The sequence below is a fragment of the Panthera leo genome, chromosome B1, assembly GCF_018350215.1.
Source record: "Panthera leo isolate Ple1 chromosome B1, P.leo_Ple1_pat1.1, whole genome shotgun sequence".
NCBI lineage: Eukaryota > Metazoa > Chordata > Mammalia > Carnivora > Felidae > Panthera > Panthera leo.
Genome location: NC_056682.1, coordinates 140,400,394 through 140,415,433, shown reverse-complemented (window position 1 = coordinate 140,415,433; position 15,040 = coordinate 140,400,394). Strand labels below are relative to the sequence as shown.

The 15,040-nt window shown below is 36.9% G+C and overlaps 1 long non-coding RNA gene across 1 annotated transcript; it reads left to right on the top strand.

Annotated features, from left to right (window-relative positions):
* The first annotated feature begins 3,075 nt into the window (after positions 1–3,075).
* On the top strand, positions 3,076–13,232 carry LOC122217099. Its single transcript, XR_006201288.1, has 3 exons — positions 3,076–3,177; positions 6,842–6,968; positions 13,164–13,232. It is a non-coding gene; the product is annotated as an uncharacterized LOC122217099 (long non-coding RNA).
* The last annotated feature ends 1,808 nt before the right edge of the window (positions 13,233–15,040 follow it).

Here is a 15,040-nt window from a genome sequence, read left to right as displayed (position 1 = left end):
TATTAACGTATAACTATTCCTCACTAAAATATATCAATGGACAATGCAAAGGGGAAATTTCAAAAATCTGTGGAGCATTGGTGAATCTGAGTGAAAGGTTCAAGGGACTCTTCGTACTGTAGTTGAATCTGAGTGAAAGGTTCAAGGGACTCTTCGTACTGTAGTTGAAACTTCTAGGGAGTCTATAAATCATTTCGAAGTAAAAGTTAAAAATAAATCTGTGACTCAAGCTCAAGGCTTGTGTCACATACAAAATATATGCCATAAACAAATAAGGCTGTATTATAAAAGTAGTATCTTTGTAAGTAGCAAAAGCACTTCTTGAGGCTTCAAAACTTGTACTTCTCCCAATAGCATCTACATATTTATAATTGATGTTGTCAAAAGAGAATTTGTACAGTTTCCCAAACTTGTTGGAATTTTATTAAAAGAACCAAATTTCCTGGAAGGAAGTGATGATTTTATTCTAATTCAAACCAGACTGTTGGATATATATTTAGACAAGAAAAGCTAAGTACAGTGATTTTAATTGATATCCTGTGCAACAGCAGAAACCTAAAATATCTAATCGCTTGTTTTATGGGCAAAGAGGGAGAGTAAATCCCTCACTGACAACGGAGTGAGATATGGACTAGAAGAAAAGAGGAGTAAAATGCATTCTGAGCCCTCACCTTTCTTCTCTTCTTTCAGTTTCTTCTAACTAGAAACAACAATTATATTTACTGTATGAATTATGATTTCAGAAAGAGGTTTTCTCTTGTAGGTTGTAACATCCGTGTTGCGCAGAGATGCTAAAGAAGTAACAGATTAATGGAAAGTGGTGGGGGGAGGGCTTCTTCCAGTTACCAACTGCTGCATAACATTAAAAAAATCATTTTATTAGGCTCACAATTCTATAGGTCAATAATTCAAGGACAGTCTGTCTCCATTATATTTAGAGCCTCAGCTAGGATGGCATGAATAGCTAGAGATGGCTGGGATGGCTGGGGTCCTGGAATGCCCCAGTTGCTCATTCTCTCACATGTTCGGCACCTGGACTGTGATGGCTGCAGCAGCTGGCGGAAGGCTCTTATCATTTCTTCTGCATACAATCCCTCCACATGGCTTCTTTACAGCATACAAGTCCCAAAGTAGTAAGGGTTCTTACATGGCACTTGGCTTCCCTCTGAGCAAGAGTTTCAAGATGAGGGACACAGAATCTGGTAATCCTCTTAAAAATTAGGTCCAGGACTAGCAAATTCTGGCATGTTTGATTGGTAAAAGCAATCCATGGCCAGCCCAGATTCAAAAGACTCCACAGATTGCACCTTTTGATGGGGGGAGTGGCGTATAAGCGCAAGGAAGGGAGGAATTGAGACAGCCTGTGGAGACAGGCTACCATAAGCCATAAGGCAAAATTTGCATCTATGTAGTTTTATCGTTTTATAGATACTCATGTAGTTTTAACTCATGGAGATGATGCCCTATTATTTTTATAGATTCAAATCCATGGGTTAAAAATTATGTATGATAAGTCAATTTCAGATGTAAACTCAGAGGAAGCTGGAATGCAGTAAGTTATACAAACTCTGGAATAATATCCACTGGGGAAATATAGTAGATACCAATGGCCTGACTCACTTTAAACTAGACTGAAAAAAAAATGCTGTTGTGATCAATGTCAGATTGGCAAGGAGGTACGATTGGTCTTTTTAACTCCAAATATCTATGATGTGTTGCAATATATGTATTCTTTTGTGGCCAATAAAAGTATGTCATAAAGTTCACTGAACTGTTAACATTGCCTGTCCATTTCAAGGATTATATCCAAGCATGTGACCAGGCCCCTGGGATGCTACTGAACTGCATAAGCGATCACCCAATGCAATTTGTTGGTGTGTTAAAGGAAGTTAAGTACATTGCTGCTGTGAAACTCCTCTAAGCACAACTCTTCTTCCTCTTCTGTGGAAAAAAAAGTGCAGGAATTCTTTTATCAGGCTATTTGCAAGTCCCTTGCTCCTACACGTCAGCTGCCCTTGGCTGCAAGATAACCATAAAACATTTACTGCAAAGCCATGAAGAATCCATATGTCCATTTGATGTGTCAGGCCACCAAGAAGCCAGAGCTTGTGGGGTAGCATAAGGATATCTGAAGGTGACACATGCTGTCAGTTGATGAACAGAGATGCAGAAGGGGATTCTGGCAGACTCTATCTTGGCCTTGACAACTTGTGATGGTGACCAGGTGGGGTGTGTTATCTTAATAGTCTGGAGCTCTTGTGAATTATTTGCTGATAGATGTAAACAGCTGTTATTCTTGGTAATGGAAAGCAATTAGAAACATCTGTACTCTTGGCTATGAGTAATGCCTCCTATCCTCACTGCTCCCAAGTGCCAATTGGAAATAACTACATCATCGAGATGGTGTTGGCAATTCTACACTGCATTATGGGCTGATGATTAGTACTGAGCTGTGAAGAACACGAGGTGAAGTGCGGGAGAAAGAGCCTTTACCTGCGATTTATGAAGCAGAGGGAAAACACTGCTTTATCTGTGCTCCAGAAATCAAGCACTGTGGCTTTGGGAAAAAAGTACATTCACATAGATCTCAGAACTATCTCAGTGTAAAAAGTCACCAGTTCCTAAGAGAAACTATGTTGATTTGTTCATTGACAAGTCTAACCTAGTGATTAAACGCGAGCTATAGAAGTTGGGACTGTCCAGGTTTGCATCCCAGCTCTGCTACCTGTGTGGCTTTGGGAAAGTTGCTTAACTTCTCTTAGCTTTTGTTTCCTCATCTATAAATACCTACTCCATGGTACAGCTATGAGAATCAAATGAATTTGTATATGAAAAGTACTTACTAAGAACAATGTATGGCAAATAATAAGTACCCAGAAAATCTTAGCTATTGTTACTAAAGATCTGTGTATTTGGCCCTGCTAGGCTGTGGATATAGCCTGAGGAGCGTATTCAAGGTGGCTACTCTCATGGTGATCATACTTAGTGTAACGTTCATAAAAGCATCAAATCTATAGCCAAGTACATACAAGACACTTAACATAGTTTCTCTTTTCTTTTGCTTTCCAGGGAAAGAGTTATATGTTAGTTTCCCAAAGACTGAAAACTAGGACGTACGATGGTTCCTAGATACTATTACTGGTCTAGTTGTTGACAGCTTGGAAGAAATATGAATCTGTAAGTGGATATTTTCAGGGTAGATAATAATTGAAGAATTTTGTTGTTAGATTTGTTAAGTAATTATATTCTAATACTCTCTCCTCCCAGAGATTGCTATAGAGTTTTTTTCTTTTGGATGCTCATTAAGTACACAGTATATACACATTGCAAAATTGAAATATACTGCTATCTATATGCCTCATCATTCGGAAAGAATAGAGATCAAATTCTGTCTCTGGATGCAATTCTCCCAGTATATAGTTTCATGGTGGAGATTTTTGAGGAAGACCTGTTTGTCATAGGGAGAGGTGATAAAGAATTTGAGTGAATTCTGTCATAAGAAAGGGAAAAATTGAGGCATTTTTGCCCCTACATGTTGAGTATCATTTTAGGAATGATAGTCTAACAGACAGAGATTTTGTCCTAGGGTAAGACAATATTTTCACTCATTTATTCAACCAATATATAATCAGCTCTTATTCTCTTTTCATATATGTATTATATATATGGGAATATATATATTTATGAAAATATATATAAATTATATATGTGGATTATATGTATAATATATGGAAATATATAATATATAGAAATATATATAATTTATGGAAATATATAATATGTATATGGAAATATATATACATAAATTATACATGTGGATTATATGTATAATATATGGAAATATGTATATTATATATGGAAATATATATTAGGAAAATGAATAAGAATGGGACATAGACCTTACAAGGTTACACTGATTTTTATGTACATTCTATTGATTTCGAACTTATATTTGATGTTTCTGTGAAGCCAGTAGATTGTCCTGAAATCTAAGTGTGCAATCAAAATCTAGAATTGTGAAAAATAGGGCCAGGTTCTAATTTACTATGGACAAGGAAAAAAAATCAGATGCTTGAAAACTAGTAGAAAGGAGAAGTGAAAGTGTTTCTCATTCAAAATGAGAAGATTCTCAAAGTTAGGTGAGTTCAGACTTACCAGGATATGCTGTAAGCAACATGCTAAATTTGCAGTGAGTCTGGCATTCTGTTGGGTACTAACAAATGCTTATTAATTTAACTATGTTTAAGAACTTTACAGTTTAGAAGGAGGAGACCTTAATCAAACCAATGTTAAGTCACCTTGACAATGCATTTGATATTTTAAAAGGACTAGAATATTTTAATGCTTTTTTCTTCTGTTGCTGAAATTCTTTACATGTCTTGCACAATTGTTCATATAAAGGGAAGGCATGGTTTCTGCTATTCCCATTCATCAGCTATAGAAACTGAGACTTAGAGCATCTAATTCATTTTATAATAATTTAAACAAAAGTAACTTTCAGTCTTCTGATTCCTACTTGGAAATCTTGCCCCTGTGATCTTGTTCTTGTTTGCAGGGAGAATGCATTTAAAATCCAAAGGTCGCGGCATCTGGGTGGCTCAGTTGGTTAAGCATCCAGTGCCTGACTCTTGGTTTCAGCTCACGTCATGATCTCATGGTCTTGAGATCAAGCCCCTTGGCATGGAGTCTGCTTAAGATTCTCTCTCTTAGAGTGTCTGGGTGGCTCAGTTGGTTGATTTTGGCTCAGGTCATGATCTCTCAATTCATGAGTTCGAGCCCTGTGGGCTCTGTGCTGAGAGTTCAGGGCCTGCTTGGAATTCTCTCCCTGCCCCTTCCCCGCTCATGCTCTCTCTCATTCTCAAAATAATTAAATAAACATAAAAAAAGATTCTCTCTTCCTCTCCCTCTGCCCCTACCCTGTATGTGTGCATGTACATGTGTGCTCTCTCTCTCTCAAAAAGGAAGGAAGGAAGGAAGGAAGGAAGGAAGGAAGGAAGGAAGGAAGGAAAAAGAGAAAGAAAGAAAGAAAGAAAGAAAGAAAGAAAGAAAGAAAGAAAGAAAAAGAAAATGCAAAGAGTTGACTAGAAAAGACAGTAAAAGCCAGTGGAGACTGGTGAGTCCTCAAAAACATAACTGCACCATCACGAATAAAGATAGGCATATGACACCCTAAGTGTAGCTGAAAATGAACTCTGGCTCAGGACGCATCCTGGAGTGATTTATTTGCAAACTTTTTTAGAAAAGAAAAATTGGCCGGTAGAAGCTTCCCTTTCTTTAGTTTCCATTTCTTGGGCTCCCATTACTATCTCCCCTACCAACCTCAACCTCATCCAATTAACCAGTTCCAGTGCTTCACATTTTTCTTCACCTCTTCTCCCCTCTCCACTGCCTTATTTTCATCCCCTTTTGGCTCCTGCTTGGACTCTTACGGTAATTCTGTTCCTATTCTCTTCCCCTTCAAATTTATTTTCCACTTAGTTGCCAGTGATCTAGCCAATGAACATCTGATCATGCTGTATTATTTCTTAAACCCATGCTATTAGTTCACATTGCCAAAAGAAGGTTTAAGTTTCCTAGCATGTCATACAATGCCCTAAATTACCTGGTTTCTACTTCTTCAATCCCATCTCTCACATCTCTACTTTGAAGTTTGTTCTTGAAATTGCTCGTAGTCACCCTGCACATATGCCTTTATTCATACTGTTCTCTTTCTTGGCAATACCCTGTTCATATTTCTTTGCCTGAAAAACTCCTAGATACTCATAATAGTTCTCTCCAGAGTTATCTCTGCCAAGAAGCTCTCTGGACCAGTCAGAGCATAATAGTTGCATTTTCCCTGTGCTGTTTCTTGGGCTTATCTCTACCATTCACATCTCATTGTTTTTAATTTATCTGTTTGAGGTCTAGACTGTAGAGATACTTGAAAGCTGAAAGTTGCCTCTTACTGATATTTGCACAGTTAACATCCTTTATAGTGGATCTTCCATAAATATTTGTTCAATGATTAAAATGCCGATGAAGATTATTATAATAGTATTATTGGTTACTTACTATGTGCTAGGCACTGAACTAAATACTTGGCAAGAATTTTCTCACTTAATTCTCCTAGCAAATCTAAGAGATATGTACTACTTTTATTCTCATTTAACAGTTGAGAAACCAAGACTTAGAGTGAATACATAACTGGATTTATGTCACACAGGTGCTGAGTAGGGGAGCCAGGGTTATAATACAGGTATAACTGGCTCTCTTAAGTGTTCTTTTGAACTAAACTAAATTTTGCCTAAATTCTGGGTTCTCAAGGTAGCCCTGAAATTTGCTTGCTGTGTAACCTGGGAAGTAAGACTCCTCCAATTTTATTTCCTTATCTAGAAAGGGGAACAATAATGTCTTCTCTGAGTAAACAAAATGGTTGCTATCGTCCCAGTTAGCTCAATGTCCCTAATCCCTTCCCACCCATGTGCAAAGCCAGAGGGGCTCTGTAAACTCCTCTCTGCCTCTCAGTTCCAAGATCTCACAAAACCTCTCCTGGCTTTACCTTTCATCACCTACTCCATTTGGACTTGATGCTATAGATTCTTCTGGAAGTTGCTGAGCCTACCTCCAGGATGCTCTTGTGTATTTCTCATCCATTCACTCTTTCAATAAATCTGTATCAAGCATTTGCTCTCCACCAGACACAGTTGTAGGAACTTGGGGCACATCAGAGAACAAAGAGGAAAAATCTCTGATCTTGAGGAATATATGTTTTAGTGGTAGTTTCAGAAAATAAAAAGCAACATTGTACCTAAATTAATTATATAGTAGATTAGAAAGTGATTTGTGATCATCTCAACTCCAGGTCATCACTTTGCTATGATGCCCAATCTTGGCTCTTAGTACCCAGTGCTGACCAGAGCTTCTGAGCCTCTCTGTATGCCTGAGATAAATAAATGGATAAATTTTGGATAAATGACATTAACAAATGGGTAAGTAAATATGAGAATGTGTTGTAAACCTACTTTATATCTAATTGTCTCAGAGTCACGTTGCTCCTAAGGGGTTAGCCAGTAAAGTTTCAGATGAGATAACCTAGGATTTCTTAGATAAAAATAAACACCCCTGGGGTGCCTGGGTGGCTCTGTTAGTTGAGTGTCTAACTTCAGTTCAGGTCATGATCTTGCAGTTCATGAGTTCAAGCCCCACAATGGGGTCTCTGCTGTCAGCCTGTCAGTACAGAGCCTGCTTTGGATCCTCTGTTCCTCTCTCTCTGCCTCTGCTCTGCTTGCACTCTCCCAAAAATAAACAAAAAAAAATTTTTTAAAGAAAACACCCCTGGCCTTCTACCCTAAACCAGATCCCTGATGGTATTGGGTGGGAGATGCGGGTGCATTTGAAGAAGAGAACAGACATAACTGACATTGTTCCAGGAGATATGTTCATTTCCTATCAGACAACCAGTACCAATAATCCATGGGCCTTTTTCAACCTGGGATAAACTAAGAGAAGTTCATAAGGTATAATAGAACCTACAAGTGGGTATTCTCTTGGGGGGGTGAGAACATTTAAACAAAAATATATAAAATACAATGCAAGAAGGCAATGCTAAGTGCCAGATGTCAGGTATAAATAACTCCTGTAGAAGTTCCTAGAAAGAAGTGATGGTTAAATTCTGGGGCAGCTTGTAAAGGCCCCAGGGAGGCAGTTAGCTTGACCTGTACTTAAGAAAAGGCCAGTAGTTAGCAAGTGAAATGACAGTTAGGGAAAGAAAGCTGGGAGAAAAAAGTGGACAACTAAGTTGAAGATGAAAAAATCTTGGACTTAGGGCTCCATTTATTTCTGAATTTCAACTATCAATTTTGTTTTGGGGAGCTATCCTTCCTCCTCTAGATACTATGCCTTCCCCTAGCCAAGGGATGGAAATGCAGTCAAGGTCAGTTTAATTATGTTATTTCCCTGGGATTTGCCCTTTGAGAAGAAAAATGACAAAAGGTGAAAGTTGTTGCCACTGACTCCTCTTAGGACCCTGAAGACACTAGCTTTGGTTTCCGTAACTTAAGACCTACCTTGATTCTTATCCTTTCTGAGTCTTTTTTTTTCCCCTTTCCAGCTTTTCTTTGGATTCTATAAAATGTTCCATGTGCTTTTGTCAAATTTATTTATTCTATTAAGGTTGTCCAGTATCAGTTTCAGTTTCTTGTAACTGGAGAACCCTAAATGATAGATGACTTTAGGAGACTCTGAAGACTTTGAGGGAAAAAGGTGGCATCTTTCATTTATGTATATATACAGCAACAATGCTGGGTCCATTACATGTACTTAGTAAATTTTAGCTGAAATAACACATGTGCACATGGCCTGGACTGAATGGAAGTGTTTATATGATGGAATGAAGGAAGCTAATTAATATAAAGAAAGATATAGGTACTATATCAAGGAAGGCCTTGAAGGAGAAATCAGATTCTTAATTATTTGAGAATTGAGAGGCCTTGAATGTTTTTTTATCCAGAGTTTCAGTGTGTGATGGGTAAGGCAGTGATGTAGGTAAAGCAGTATTTTAGAAAGATTAATTGGATATGCATGGAAGAAACTAACACTTATCAGCGCTTTCTAGGCTCTGGCTCAAATGGTTACCATGGATTACCATGAAAATTAACCAATTCCTCACAACAGTCTATGAGATGGGTACCCATTTTACATATGAGGAAACAGAGTCACAGACTGGCTAAATAATTTACCTAAGATCAAACAATTACTTTGTAGTAGAGTTGGACTGGCTCATAGGCAGTCTGACTTAAGAGTCTGTGCTTTAACCATTACATCATTCTGCCTCCATAGTATGGAGCCATAGTATGGAGCCATAGTATGGCTATGCAGATGGGGAGAGGAAAGAGTTTTCAAGGAGGCAGTAAAGAATCCAGGTAATAAGAATCTGGGCTAGAGTGGTAGCTGTAGGAATAAAGTGTTGTCAGGACTTGGTCTCACTGGATGTGGGTGGATATTTGGGAAAAATCAGGGCCCAAAATTAATTAGTAATTTATCCATTAATTCTATAAACATTTATTGAGTACCTACCAAATGTCATGAACTATTTCATCTGCACTATGATGCCATGGTGAGCAAGGCAGGCAGGGTCTTTGTCATCATAGAGTACACATTCTACTGAGAAGTAACTGATCATAAACAAATAAATAAAAAAACCAAGTACCAATAAATGCTATGATGAAAATAAAAGAGTGAAGTGATAGAGAAGGAAAGGTCTCTCTGAGGAATTGACATGTATATAGTGATCTGAATGATGGGAAGGAACCAACCATCTAAAGATCTGGGGCAAGTGTCCCAACAAAAGCCCCAAGGAAAGAATGATCTGGGCATCTGGGCATGCTTGAAGAACCCAAGTAAGGCAAATGTGTCTGGGGCATAGTGAGCCAAGAGTATAAAGATATGAAAACATAGCAGTGAACAGAGCCCGCCTTCTACAGGGCACTGGATGCCAGGATTAGGGGGTTTAATTTGGAAGGTTTAAATAGAGCAGTTATGTGATACAAATTCTGTTTTAAGGAAAGTTACTGGCTAATGTATGAAAAAGGAATAGTCATATAAAAAAAGGAGAAGCCAAGTACCATGTTAGGAGACCATAGCAGCGGTCCACTTTGTCATGATAGAGATGGAGTTCATGGATTCAGGGGATACTGTGGAGGCAGAATTGACAAGATTTACTGATGGGTTAGACATAGGAAGGAGAGGAAAGGAAAGGACTTCTAAATATTTGCTTGATCAACCAGGTTGACTGCTGTGCTTTGTATGACAAGTTAAAACACAAGGGGAAAGCAGGTTTTGCAGGTCTTGGAAGTTTTGTTTGGGGGTATGTTAATGAGATGCATATTAGAAGCTCAAGTGGAAATATCAAGAGGTCAATTGGATCTAAAAGCCAATCTGGGGCAAAGTTCAAGTCTAGAAAAATAAAACTCAGAATCACTGGAAATATAGGTATTCTTTAGAACCATGGGATTGGATGAAATCACCTAGTGAGAAGGTATAGATAAAGAAGAGAAAGAGTCCCAGATCCATACTAAGGAGCCTGCAAAGGAATGGCTAGTAAGGACAGAGGAAAAGCTAGCAGTGAAGTATCTTGAAGCCAAAAACAGAGAGGCTTTCCAGGAGCACAGAATGGTCCAATGCTGTTGAGAAGTCTGTAAAGATGAGAACAGAAATGTTACTGTTGGATGTGAAAACAGGGAAATCATTGGTGATGTTAATGTGCAATCGCAGTGGATGGTGAGCCAGAAAGCCCATTAAAAGGAATGAGGAGAAAATAAGAGGTGATGCAATAGAAGCAATATAGACAACTTTTTCAAGAAATTTTGCTGTGAATGGGGGTAATATAATGGGGTAGTTATAAAATTTTTTAATGCACAAAACTAAAAGTTCTTTATATGTTAATGAGAATGATGAGTGGAGAGGGGGAAGTTGATACTGCAGTATAAATAGAGTCCTATTTGCAGGAGGAAATTTTTTAAGTATCCAGAGCTAATGTGTATAGGGTGACGTGAAGATCTGACTTTTGATAGGAGGGGTCTGTCTTCCATTAAAACAGACAGGAAGGCAGAAATTACAGTTAGAGGTTCAGGTAAACCGGTAGATTTCTTTTTGGGAAGATGAGGGAGTTTCTGTCTCATAGCTTTTATTTTAATCAGAAAAGCTGAGGCCAGGATTTCAAGTCTGGGTGACTTGGAAAACAATAGAATACACCACATGCTTACACAGAGAAAATCTCCATGGGTGTATGGAGACTTCACAGGGTATATAGAGATGAACAGAAGGCTTAGAAGTGGATAGTTTCTTCATCTGTCTCTGTTAAAAGTGCCTTCACTGGCTATGCATATCTTTCACATGGTGGAGGTTAGGGAAGGGGGAAAAAATAATTTTGCAAACTCCGAAAAGGAATTTTTAATATCAATACTCAAAAATCACTTATAGTGATATATTTCACACCTTTATGGAAACCAGGGAGCATAGAAATAAATATATGTATAAATCTCATATAAATCTGTTATGTTCATTGGAATTGTATTTTTTACTTACCTGTTGTTAAAAAAAATTCAGAGTAAATTTGAAGATGTAACTGGCTTCATCAAACAATTCATGAATCAGTCAGCATCCCATCTAACAAGTAGAAGGGAGCTCCAGAGGGCTACAGAAAAGAAAACATTTTTAAAGTCAGGACAAGGAAGTCATAAACAAAAAATAAAAGGATTATTTCAGGTTCAGTCACCTTCATTTGGGTTTTAGTGGGTAGATTACCTCATCTTCCTTTTCTGGATGAAGAGGGCTCATGTGACAGATTACCTTATTGGTGCTGATGAGAAAATTCCCAAAATGATTGGATAAGACTACCTTTCTGGGTGGTTGAAACTGAGTTAGGTTAAGTATTAAGTTATGGCTTACTGATTTGAGATCTTAACCTAAGTGACACCATTTTGGGCCTATGGTTTTCTTTTTAACACTGTACACCCCCATTAACTGCTGCAGAGCCCAGGGCCCTAATAAATATTTGTTGAAAGAATGAATGATTGAATGAATGAATACAGTGATTTAAAGAACTTGGAAAGCAAAGAATTACATTTTTTCCAGGATAGGTGCAATAGTACATAAAAGAAACAAAGCTTTCATAAGTGTATTGCTTTATCTCTAAATTTAAAAATAAAAGTGTAGTTGAGAGGGAGCAGAGCTAAGGTAGAAACTCTTAGGAGATGTAACTCAATTCTCATTTGGTTCTAGAAATTACTAATCAGAGTAATTTAAAAGGCTCCAGAGAAGGTTGTGATCCTAGGTTACAATTTAAGCCCCCGTTCTGATAGCAGTATCCCACCAAAATCAATACCAAACCATGGATGGGTCTTGGGGAATGAAAGAAAGGCAATATGAATTAGTATAATGAAGCCTTGTTAGCAAAGTGTCCTTCTATTTAGCTCTTAAATAGAATCCTGACTGTCATAGAGCATCTTCTGTGGCAGGGCATAAATTCTGATATCCCTGCCTATCAATCAAGTCTGGTTCAAGAGTATCAGGTTTATTATGTGGGGAGGGGGGGGGGAACCCCTGCAGTTAATCATCATTGCTAACAGCATCTAACAACAGAGTCTAGTTATTGTGTTTTCTTGAAGAATGATGAATGCCTTTAAGAACGTGCAAATTGAATATTCACATATCGGTCGGGTAGTAGGTGACTAGTTTAATAAATTCTTTAAAAGGGTGTTTGTAGATTTTTTGGTAGGGTACATTTAAAATCAGTTGGATATTATGTGGGTAGCTTTTGCAGAGTTGGTCAGAGCCAGTAGATGGTGGTCTTAAGTTGCAAGTTGCATTTACAGTAACACCTGTCAGCATGTGAAATAACTACTTCTTTCCCCAAAATGTCAAAATTCACTTTTCCATTCATTGGATGCTGCAAATTGGAAGACAATCGCATAAAAGAGCATTCTGAGATGACATGTTAACTGTTATTTTTCAAAAATAACCGTTTTTTTTAATCATTGGAAAATCGTAACATACCATTTAAAATCATGCAATTCTTGTATCAGAATGTGATATAAATACCTTTATCCATTGTTTATCTCTTCTTTAAGAATTAAAAAGATTTTTAATTTCTTAATTAGATTGCTCTCTGTTGGAATTCTGGAAAACCAAGATCAAGTCTAAGCTGGAATACCTAAATAAAATATCCACTTAACATTCTCTATTGTTAAATGCACTTTAGAGATTCAGTTGCAAGAGTATTACAATACCTTGTAATTATGCAGACTGAGTAGAATTAAAGACTTTGGAAATTAATTTTGAGTTGAAATATTAAATTAAGTAGAATGTTTTATCATAATGGCATAATTTAAAACTAACTAAAAATAGCATTAATAATAATCATGATCACTCTCCTTTCATTAAAAGAAGAGATTTAGCACTAAATTATTAAATGATCAAATTTATGGTGCCCAAGTTAGTAAAGATTTTGTAGTAGTGTAAATCATGCTGCATGATTTCTGTCCAGTGACTATAGCAAATTAGTCACTATAGTAAATTTTACAGGGTGTTAATAATACAAACACTTCAGTGTTAGAAGCTTTGGTAGAACATACTATATACATCCTTGGACATTCAAGTATTCCTTTTTTTTTTCTTTCTCCCAGCAATGATTATCTAAACTGCCGTGGGTAGCAGCAGGGATGGACAATCACACCTTGAACAAAAGAAAAGGGTAAGCCTTTTATTTTTATAAGCCAGTGATTTATGATAAGTGATTTCTGCTTCTCCACATTAACCTTTGGGCTCCTTCTATTCAACAGTCTTCTGGTTTTATTTTCAAATTGTACTGTGTTCTAAACAGAACATATGTTGCTCATTTTCTTTAATGATTCTGAGATCAACTCAATTTTTTTTATTATTTTTAATTTTTTTTTTAAATTTACATCCAAATTAGTTAGCATATAGTACAACAATGATTTCAGGAGTAGATTCCTTAGTGCCCCTTACCCATTTAGCCCATCCCCCTCCCACACACCCCCTCCAGTAACTGTCTGTTCTCCATACTTACGAGTCTCTTATGTTTTGTTTCCCTCCCTGTTTTTATATTATTTTTGTTTCCCTTCCCTTGTGTCAACTCAATTTTACTCTACAAACTAAAAAAAAAAAAATAAAGAGGCAAGAAATGATTGCTTTTCAGTTTATTTAATATTATCCTAACATATATACATGATTTTTCCCCCATAATTGAATTAGCGCTACCATATATGAGCTGTAAAATGGGTAAGCAACCTAAAATAGAAAGCAAACACACATCAACCTCTTGAGTGAGGAGAGGGGGTTGGTGATAACATAAAGGCAGCTTTGCTTTGCTTATGTGTTTCTTAAGGAAAGTTTTTATAGGTGTTCTAAAGTACACATATGCTATAGATTTGTCTGTATTTAATACCTTTAAATGTTTCCTTCCTCTATAGCCACGGATATGGTTTTGGTACCTGATCTATATTTTAGAAAGTTATCAGATCTGAGAATCTCAAAAGTCATGTAATATTGCAATGGATTGGTACATGTTTAAAAATGTCGTGACTCCCCTAATCACTCCTCAGAACTTTGTCTTTCATAGTCTAAATATCAAGATCTGTGGAGGTTTTGTGCTACAAAGACTGCATGTTACATACCTGTTAATACATAATGCAACTTTTAGAAAATTGTGGGGAAATAAGTCACCTTACCAAACTTACCATTATGGATGAATTTCTGAGAATGTTAGAATTATTTTGGACCAAGAATGCTAATTTAGAGCAAACCAATCACTTGTTACTTTTCTTTTACTTAATAACATTTTGACCATGAATTTATCCTATGCCTTTAGCATTACCCAAATTATTTTGGCAAAAGAGAATACATATCGCAGTGGAAAATTCTCATTAAGAACATGGATTAAAGATGGTGTGGGAGAAAACCCAGGCAGTGCATTCTCCCTTACAGAACTTTGGGGTGTCATTAACAAGAGGTTAGTTATTAGTGATCACATAGTCATTTATTTAGCATGGTCATTGTACTTTATAAAGTGATGGGTGAATAAGAACAACACAATTGGTATATCGATAGTATCAAAGTCACTATAGCTTAAGATAATTTTCTTAAAATATTAATTCAACAGCTAGGAGATTCAGTAGAGAACTACATACATCATATTGAGACATTTAACTAGACTCAAGAGTCAAACACACATCTGAAAACATCTATCGACTCATTAGTATTGTTTCAGTAACTGCTTTGGCTTTTATATAACTCAGGAAATAGGAAATCATAACATCGTAAATAGTGTTAAACTGAACCTATCCATGTAGCCAGAGCAATTTTAAGCCAATCATTTCTCATTAGGCTAATGCTAGTAAAGTTTCTTATTCAGATAATTTTTTTCTTTTTTTCTTCTTTTGGCTATTCAGTGGCCAATGAGGTGTAATAAGTTTTAGCAAATTGGGGCTGAGGTCTCTTAGGTTAGCTTTATTCTTTGCTGTAAATTACAGCAGCTTTATAA